Genomic DNA, 10,766 nt, shown 5'->3' with positions numbered 1-10,766 from the left:
GCTGTGGTTAGTTTTTACTTTAGTTACATTTCCTTAATCTGTCATGCCTCCTGGTTAGTAGCTCCAATGAGAAATGTAAAACTTTTAAGAGTCAAAGGATCAAGTGGTATGTAGTTTACAAACTAAATGGTGTCTCCCTAGAGATATAAGTATCACTTAAAACCACACCCTAATGATTACAGAAATCATTTCCTCCAAGCTCTTGTAATGAACAAAAGCCGCATTTTAAAAGAAACCAAAACAGTTTTTGTTTGGTCCCTTCGGAGGTCGCCAAGATACAGTATAAAAAGATCTCAGGGTCTTCCTTTTAGCCCAGTGAAACTTAGGAGTTTTGTAATGATAAAGTTTTCTCTTTCAAGGTCTTTGTGCACACGTGTTTCTGCAACAAAAAGATATAAGGAGAGGTATTTTACAAGAGTTGTGCCTTTCAGTATCTGATTACTCTTTTACTCCATGGGGCACTTTGCTAACGTTTTCATTTTTGTCTTTATTTTCTGTCTTAGTAATTGATCCGCAGAGTAGCTGCTTTTGGAACTGATGCATTCAGACAGCTTCTGCCTGGTGGATAGGAGTTGCTAGGCAACCTCACCTTTAAGAGCAAGGTTGCTGGGTCTTCTCCCTCTGAGAGTCTTGTTTGGGGCGAATCTGAGGCAAAGATTACTTCCAACTCTTGTGTCTTTAGGCCTCCAAAAACAGATTTAGAAAGAATACTTGAGTACTTAAAAAAAAACATATCAATGTTTTATCTTCAGGCATTAGGTGGTATTTTTAAAAGACTTTTTTGAAAAATTCTAAATATCAGATCAAAGTTTTATTAAGATCTTAAAGTATGAGTTGAAAGCATGACACATTTATTTCTTATGTCTGTAGGTTATTCTGGCTGATCATTCTATTTCTTGAAACCGCAATTTCATAATTATTCACGTGAGTGTTATTACATTTAAATAACATTGTGGTTATGATTACTTCTTTGCCACAAGTCATTTTTTTTTTTTTAAATCTTCAACCCTGGAGAAATGGCACAAAATAAATATTGAGAAATATACAGAGCTGTTGTAGTATTAGATGATTCAGTTTTATGGCTATGTCTATTAGGTAAGTATTGATTGTGATCCGATTACAGAGAATAGAGGAAGACTGAAATATTGCCATTACGTTCAGGTCATAGAGGTAGTAAATTTTTATCCCTGACCTATTGCCAATTCTCTACCTGAAGAGTTTGGAATAAGACATGATTTCTCAGGGGGAAGACAAGGGTGTAATTTTCTGCCATTGTGCATTTCCTACTACTTTAATGCCCATCATCTCAGGACAAGAGGAGAGAGTTGGCTGGCTCAGAAATAAAAAGCACGTTGTTAAATGTGTTTTGCTCTGTTGGAGCAACTTTGCTCATTCGTTTGTTTTCAACCTAGAACCCAATGAACTGATGAATTCATGATAGTAGTGAAAGACCAGAAATGGTGCAAACATGATTCTTGCAGGGCTTTCCCCAAAAGAATTTGGGCAGAAATTACAACAATTTTGTCCATTTATATAATGTGTGCATTATTTATTGTCCTCACACTCATTTTTATTCTTAGTGAAAAAAAATTCACTTCTGTGTATTTTTATTGAGTAGGTATTTGTGAGGAGCTCTCAAACCAGGCCATTTGTTTATAATGGAGAGGGGATATGGTGACTTTGGAGAAAAATTTCCATGGCAAAAACATAACACTAACTAGATAATTAGGAAAAAAATACCTAAATTGCCCTTTTTTAACCTAAAATTTTCAGCATTTGGTAGAAGAGATCCAGTTGGTGAAGTTACATAACCAAGGCAGATGGGATGAGTCTGGAAGTATGGAAATTACTCAGATGACACCAGACTTTCTTTCCAACCTTACTGTCCATCATCTGTTTAAGTAACCCCTGAAAAGTATCAATGATAAATGTGATAATAATGATTTTTTTTAAAAAATGAAATAAATTATAAATTAGACCGTATTTAATACTGCTATGGAACTTGTTTTGCTGCATAGGAACTATTCTATTTTCTTCACACTAGCCGGCAACTTAATTAGTTCAATTTGTTATTTCAAAGAATTCTTTGAATGTAAGACATGAATTCAAATTAGTAGATCAGGAATTTCTATTGAAACTATTGTGAAGCATACATATAAATATATTCATATACATATGAATTAAATAAAAATATATTACTAACAAAAGTACATAACAAACCTCATAATACAAGTCTTGGATTTCATACTGTAGAGAAATAAAGCTAGACTGTATCAAAGAGTTAGTTACATGTGAGATTTAGGACTGCTATGGTTGGTAGTACCTGTTACCAGGGAAAAAAAATGTCCTAAAAGTTGGAAATCTTTCTCCTAAAAGCTGAGATATGTATAAAACACTCAGTGGGAAAAAGGAGTATTAAGTAACAAAGTACACAAGAAATTATGTTAGAAAACTATGGTTCTACACTCTTGCTTTTACCTCTTGCTTAACTTTCCTATGTAATAATTGAATTCCCCAGAAAAGCCCTCATTTGTGTGCAGAGGCCAACCATTGACAGGACTTTCTTTGATCACAAGATTGTTCTTTAAATTTGTTAAAGTCCATAGCTTTTAAATTGAAAGCAAGATGAAGCGGCCTTCTATAATTCAGAAGTCCAAATTTAGTTTCATATTAAGTATGTTATAGACTTTCTGTGATAAAACTTGAAAAGAATTAGAGGGTCATTTCTGCATGGAAACCTGTGCTCATAAATGCCTGATCCTCTTTGATAGAAGCCAGTTAGGAAGGCTTTTCAGCAGTGTGGGCAATACTGTAGAGTTGTAGGAATAGGTATTCAGAGAAATACATGTGTGTGTTAAGTATTTAGGTGAAGAAAATATTCAGAGATTGATGATACATTGGATTGCAGTGGATGAAAAGGGTGTTATTAAGGATGCCTCTAAGGTCTCTGGGTTATGTATCTTTGTTTTGTTTAGCAAGGAAGTTCTTGTGAACACACATGTATCTGATATTTGTCTTGTGTTCATAATTTGTATTTCCTACTTATGCTTTTCTCTCCCTTTTTGTTTTGCTCTCTACCATTTCTTTTCTTTATTATTTTTTGAGAGAGAGAGAGAGAGTGAGAGAGAGCACACAGGGGAGGGGGAGAGAAAGAGGGAGAGGGAAAGAATATCCCAAGCAGACTCCACCTCCAGAGCAGAGTTGGACACAGGGCTCAGTCTCAGGACTCTGAGATCCTGATCTGAGCTGAAATCAAGAGTCAGGCGCTTAAGAGTCAGAAGCCATGCAGGCATGCCTGTTCTCTACCATTTCTAATTTAATTATAGTCATTCCTTTGTTTTCACATTAATAATTCTGTTCCTATTTTCATTTTATGAGTGATTAACTTTTATTTTTAACAAACATTTTTTTTTAAGTTTTTATTTGTTGTTTCTATTCCTGGAAAAGGCAAACCTTTTAACATTTTACCTATTCATCTCCTGTACTGACATTCCAAAATCTTATAATCTGGAGATCTTTTTGTCTCCTGCCCCACTGATTTAAATATTAAAAGGATGCTTCTTTTCAAAATATTTTCTTAAAAATTAAATCGTTATAAAAATGATATTATACATAGTTTACCCCAGAGGCCTGGGTGGTTTAGTTGGTTAAGCATCTGACTTTTGGTTTTGGCTAAGGTCATGATCGCATGGTTTCTTGGGTTCAAGCCCTGCATCAGGCTCCATACTGACAGAGTGGATCCTTCTTGGAATTCTCTCTTTCCCTCTCTCTGCCCTGCCCCCGTTCATTCTCTCTGTCTCTCTAAATAAATAAATAAATAAAAAAATATTTTATCCTAATTTTATGTTTTATCTATGTTATCCACAATTATTTTATGCATATCAAGTTGTTCATCCCTGTCCTTGAGTTTTGGAGGGTTGGGGAAAGGGGTCTTTATTCTGATTTATTTAATTAGAATCATTATTTGAGTATTCCTCCCCCTACCCCACTAGAAATGGCCAGATTCTCTAGGGCAGAATTTTTGACATGTTCATGATAGTGTTAAATGTGACAAGCCTAACAACTAGTAAATATTAGACACTAAAAACTCCATTGAAAAAAGGAATGAAAAAGAGGGCTATTTTATTTCTTATATGTTAAAAGAAAAATCTGATGTTCACAATATTTTGTGTTCATATCTAAGTATGTGTTTCTTTATTCCTTTTTTCCCCAATTTTAATACAATAAATAAGATACCTGATAGGAGATGGATTCACGAATCATTGGAAATACATGATTTTAAGATATTGATACTTGCCAGGGTGCTTGGGTGGCTCAGTCAGCTGGGTTTCCGACTGTTGATTTCTGCTCAGGTCCCGATCTCATGGTCGTGGGATCTAGCCCTGGGTCATTAGCACAAAGCCTGCTTGGGATTCTGTCTCTCAGCCCCTACCCTGCTCATATACATGTGCACACTCTGTGTTAAAATAAACATTTAATAAAAAAGATGTTGATACTTGCCAAATTATCTTTTAGATTTTTTAAAAAATATTTTTTTACTTAGAATATATCTAAATATGCCCAGAAATATTTATTTTTAAAATGAGTATAAGCATAAATTGGTAAACTTTTTCATTTAAAAAAATTATCTTCCTTTATATTAGAAAAAATATCTTCCTTTTTTAAAAAAAATTTTTAGTGTTTATTTTTGAGAGAGAAAGAGAGCAAGACACAGAATTCAAAGCAGGCTCCAGGCTCTGAGCTGTCAACACAGAGCCCAACATGAGGCTCCACCACGAGATCATAACCTGAGCCGAAGTTGCATGCTCAATCAAATGAGCCACCCAGCACCCCAGATAAATTATCTTGTAATATTTCTTTGGGTACCTGTTTCAGACACATTTAGGACTTCCTTCTGCAATCATAGAATCAAAATATCTGAGCTGTAGCCAAGGAAACTTTTTTCCCCCTACTAACCACAGTTGATTCTGCTATTTTATGATTTATGATGTTTATTGACGTTATAATTGTAGGTCATATTGAAATATATAAAGCATTACATCTACATGCTTTACAGCATAAAAACAAACTACCAGGATTTATAGGGTGGGATGAATTATGAGCATAACAATAATTGGGAGTAAACCAATTAGAGAAGAGAGGTAAGGCATCTCAAAATCATGAGATGTTGCTAAATATTGAACTATTTCAATTTTAGCTTCCAAATTTGTACAGTGCTTTCCACTTTGAAATTCCATTCTAATAACTTCCTTTGAAATCTCAGAAAGTGGGTTGAACAGGGGAATCTCATATACATATATTTGTATGTATACAAATAGTATACATATAGTTATATGTATAAATATGCTCCAGAAAGAGAGACAGATATGTATATAAAAAAGAAGCTATTTACTTTATCTCTCTCCCTCTCTGTCCTTATTTATCTATTATCTATCTACCTATATATCTGATTACTCATGTTAAGAAAAAAATTTAACATGCTGTTTGCAAAAATATTTACTCTTCATATTATATAATAAGCCTGGCATTCACAGAGACTGGCTTCTGATCTCCCTATGAGTCTCCTCAGGACACCAAAGGAGATAATGTTCATTATTAGTTACATGCTTGCTCTATAGTTCCTCTTAAAAAAAAAAAAAGTGGATTGGGATTAAATTAATTGTAAGTGACCTATTTCTCGTAAGTTTAGCTATAGAAAAACAAACTTATAGTGTCTTCTTATATTTTTCTTTTCTTTTAAGTCAGAACAATACAAATGAAAAAAATTTAAATAAAAGAGCCAAAGGTTTCATCTTGAAAATAGGTATATAATTTTATCACATTCCCCTAGATAAAAATTTTAAAAATTTAATTTTGGAAAGCAATTAGATTTTCACAAAAAGGTTTACTCAATCTTGATAAAATCCTCACAGGGAAATGGATGGATTTTTAAAATGTGACATTTGAAATTTTTCTCATTTTAGTTTTTTGGATTTGTTAATAAAATTGTAATATAACATTTTCTTCTGTGAATTCTCTGCTAAAATACAAGACTTTATAGAATTTTGATTTTTTTATACATTTGATTTTTGTAAATGTTTCTACTGAGATGTGTAATCCTTAAAACTCTCATTTCTTTTATAATGTTTTTTTTTAAATATATGCCAGATGTTATTCTCCTAGCATCAGTAAGGCAATAAACTTTGAGTTTGTTTTTTACGTGAAAAGAACTATTTTGTATTATAGGATATTCGTGCTGAGAATGATCCCAATGATCATCCAACTTCTTCACTTCATTGTATTATTTGTCAATGAAAAAAATACATGTAAATTATTCACAAGATGACAGGCATTATAAATACAAAGAATAAACCCCTGGAATCCTACAGAGTTGAGCAGGAAAGCCATGATGAATATGAAACCAAATGCTGTGAAGTGAATCTTTAGACCATAGATGCAGCTCTAGTATTTATACTTTCCACTGCCTTTCAAATGTCATGCACATTTACGTATAAGTGATTGAACAAGAAATGCAGTATGGCTGTAGAAGACAAACCAAAGCCATCTGAAACCATGAAATTATCCTGACACTTAGAATTATTCATCTATAAAAATAAAATTAATTCATTAACATTATCTTATGTCAGTCTTCTTTAGACTTCCAAGTTGGAATAACGAGGATACTAAATAGTTAAATATAAGAATCTGCTAATACCTGAAGAATTACTATTTCTTTTGTGTAATTTAATGGATTTCAGTTTAAACTAAAGGTATACATGATGATATATAAGGAAGCATAATGAAAATATTCAAATTTTATTTGTTTTTATCTGAAGTATAAGATATCAAACATTTCTACTAATTAATATTTAGTTTGACACTGGCGACCTCATTCCTCATGTCTTTTGCAGGTGGCTTTATTGTTGTCAGTCATCTTTCCACACCCATAGTATACCTATTTTTGTCCCTCCTTCAGCTGAGATAAGAAAAAGAAAGTATTTAATGAACTTGTTTGTAGGAACAGGCTTTACCTTAAACAACATGTATTATTGTTGCAGCAGGAGTGCTTATGACTCTCCTCTCTCTGTCAGAAAAACACTGATAAAAATATGTTTCTTCTCTTTTCCCTACTTTCCCAAACATATTCTATTAGTCCTCGGATGCAGTTTTGATCCTTGTCACAATACAGGCCATGGGGAGTTTGAGTAAAATGATTAATCTGAAAGTAGGGTCCCATCTGTTAGCTTCTCACATGGGATGTTAATCTTCAAAGCTGGAAATTCATAGGGATGGATGTATAACTATCCTGAGATACAATAGAGTGTTCAAAAATTGAATGATTTATCTAAAAGAAGCAGCTTGAGTATACAGGGATATTTATGAACGTTTGGTGTAGTAAATGTTCAATACCTACAGTAAAATTCACAGAATATATGTCAAGGTACCTAACTTGAAAATATAACTTGGAAAAAGTTCACCTAAAATTATTCATTCTGTGTTTTCAAAATACTAATTAGGGTTATTTAGAATATCATTTATATTCATTAAACCCTGGTATAAAATACTATTACTGATAATAATGTTCCTCTTGAAACATAATTATCTGGAGAGAGCTGTAAGATCTGACAATGATGTTTATCCTTGTGGGACCAGAACTTCTAGGATTTTGACTTTATTTTTTTAATATTTTATTTCTAGATCCAATCAGTTATCAAATTTTATTTCTTAAAGTTGAGTGTTTCTCTAATTTTATACCAATGTTCAGGAGGAAGTCTATCATATTTAAATATCTACCTATATATTTTTTTTCTTGAGATACTAAGATCCATATGTTATTTGGCATATTTAGTACACATAAGGAATATTAGAAAAACTTACCTTAGTATGACATAATGACTGTAAATTTTTTAAAATCCACAAAATCTTTGCAAACAAAATAGAGACTTAAAGAAAACACTGATAGCATGTAAATTGGATCCTATTGCTCCATTTCCCTTGGAAAGAAAGCTAATATTTGAATTTTTTTGGCTCTTTGAGTAGAATGTGCTTTTAGCATTCTTTCTCCTTTTTTTGTGTCTGACTTTTCCCCATTCTTGCAACGGCAATTTCACTATTCGAAAGTGGCAATGTATTTTGAAGAAAGAAATACAATTCCCCACAATAGCACAAGGTCTGCTAAATTTCATGTCCAGCATATTCTTAGGGGTTTCCTGAAAAGATTGTGTACTTGTGGTGTAAGGTGCACAGCACTGCCCTCCAACAGAACTTTATGGGCAGGTTGGGAGGCTCCTTTGGCTTTGCTGAGGAAACATTAACCATCTTTATCCACTCATCTTGGTTCCCACAACACAGTGCTACCAAATAAAAAGAAAATTGACTTCAGAAATGGTGCCTGCTAGTTCAAGCATCAATCCAGTGATAATTATTTTGGCATTCATATTTGGAATCACTGCTATTTTCTTTACTCATGACATATCAATACTATGTCAGATCATTTCTAGTAAGCAATATCATGAACCTGTCTCATTTGTTATCTTCTCCAGGGTTGCTTAGATTGAAATGGCATATGCCTTTGACATGTTTCTAAGGCCTGTGCCCTTCCCCATACATTCCTTCGTGTGGCTGCCAATACCTCTAAGTCCTTGAATGCTTCTCCAGGGACCCGAATTGGTTTTCTGTTACTCTATCTAATCTGTCTCCTAAGCCAGACCATTCTAAATATACTCTAAGTTAGGGAAAACACACCTAGTCATTTTGACATGACGTGATAATGGACAAATAAAAACACTAACTTGTTCATTATTTGATTTGATTTATATATGAAAGGGTTTATTTACAGACAGAAACAAGAATGTATTTATTTTAATTGATCACAGAAAGTCTCTAAATTATCAAAGTTCCTTACTCAAAGGAGGTATGTCTAGTGGATAAAATTTTAGTTTCCTTATAATCTTGAAGTCTTAATAATATGAAGATGGTTTGGAAAGTGAACATATCAGAAGAATGTCCCAGATTATTACCACTCTTAAAGTTCACAACTTTGGCATCAATTTTGCATTACTGATATTCTAATTTAGAGTAATTAGGAGCTATATAAAGATGAAATGAAACATCATAATGCTATTTATTATTATTTATTACATTCACTTCTCTTTTTCAGTTCTTACTCCTATTTCATGTATTTGCTCTTTTCTGCAGAAGACCCTCTTGTCTCTCCAGTTCATCTTTTTTTTTTTTTCTCTCTACTCTTAAACCGTGCGGTAATTTTCATATTTATATCTGAGGATGAAAAGAAGTATAATAAATAAATTATGTGGAATATGGATTTAAAATTTTATGGGCTCAGGAATAATAAACAATCTCTACTTCATATGGTTAGAGATTTAAATCAAGATTGATTTAACATCCTTCCTTCAGGTAAGTATTTTATTGGGAGAACATTTAGATCATGAGGAGAGTTCAAAGTATTGTCTACCCAATTGACTGTGTCAGGAAGGGAAAAGATGTGAATATTTTCCCATGATTATTCCTTTTCATCTTCATGGGGCCTGGAAATATAAAGCATGAATGATAAACGGAAGAATACAATTTTAAGAAAATATATATGGTATGATTTCTTCATTTCTCTTCACATTTCCAAGTAAAATTTTCATAGGTGAAGCTCTAACTCACAAATTATGTCAAGCTAAACTTTGTGAAATGTTCCCAATTCACTTATGTGTATTTTGTATGCATATTTTCTATTCATGCAGTGGAAATTATTTAAAACAACCCAACTCTTGGAAGGCATTATACATCCCAAATTTTTATACCTTCAGGTCATTGTGCCTATTGCTAAAGAAAATACACTGAAGAAAAATATTAATAGGAAGCAAATATAGTTTAGCTGTTGAGTGTTACACTGTTTAGGTTCATATCAGAGTTCCACCACTAATCACCTGTCTGCCTCTAGCGGGTTATTCAGTCTCTCCATCTTTATTTCCTCATCCCTACTATTGTTTTAAAAATAAAATAACTAATATAACCTAAAGTCATCAGAAGTGTGCCTGGCTTAGATTGAGGATGGGGTTCACCACTTTGCACAAGTCCATGGGGCACCATTCAAGTTGAAATATTTGTCATAGGTGCCTGCTGGAACACAACATAGTTTGTGACTGGTGCCTCTCAGAATTGTACTACGCAACAGTCTTGCATGGCATGATGTAAATTAGCTGTTTTTATCATTGTGATTTATGCCAGGGTGACCTTATTTCTTGGTTTGCTTATGACACTCTCAGTTTATTTCTGTCTTTCTGGAAAAATTATTAGTAACAACCTTTTTCAGTATCAGAATCTATTTTTTCAAGCCTGTTAAGAAGATATTTGCAGGCTTATGTGTTTTGAACTTTAATGAAAAGGATTTTACTTTTATTTAAATTTCAGTATGTATGAATTCAGACTCCACTAAGTCTACAGGGCCTATGATACATCAGATTTCTATAAATAAAGCTATTCACTTTGCTCAGGGCAAACTCAAAATTTGTTTTGTCTTGTTTTCATTAGTACTCTTTGTTTCTCCAAATGATTTTTTTTCATATGATTTTTTAAAAATTTCATGACACCCTCCATACATATTTTGACGTATAATCTCATCAGCATTAATAAATTTAGGATGCCATATTTAATTCTCATTCCAAGGCAATTCAAAAACACTCTACACTATTTTGGCATTTCCCAAAGTTTTTGGCTCATTACCCCCATGGAAAGGGTTATTTGCAGGGGGAATTTAACTGAAATAGAAGGAATTT

This window comes from Lynx canadensis, chromosome D1 (assembly GCF_007474595.2).
Source record: "Lynx canadensis isolate LIC74 chromosome D1, mLynCan4.pri.v2, whole genome shotgun sequence".
Lineage (NCBI taxonomy): Eukaryota > Metazoa > Chordata > Mammalia > Carnivora > Felidae > Lynx > Lynx canadensis.
The sequence above is the reverse complement of the archived record's forward strand: the minus strand, read 5'-3'. Positions refer to the sequence as shown.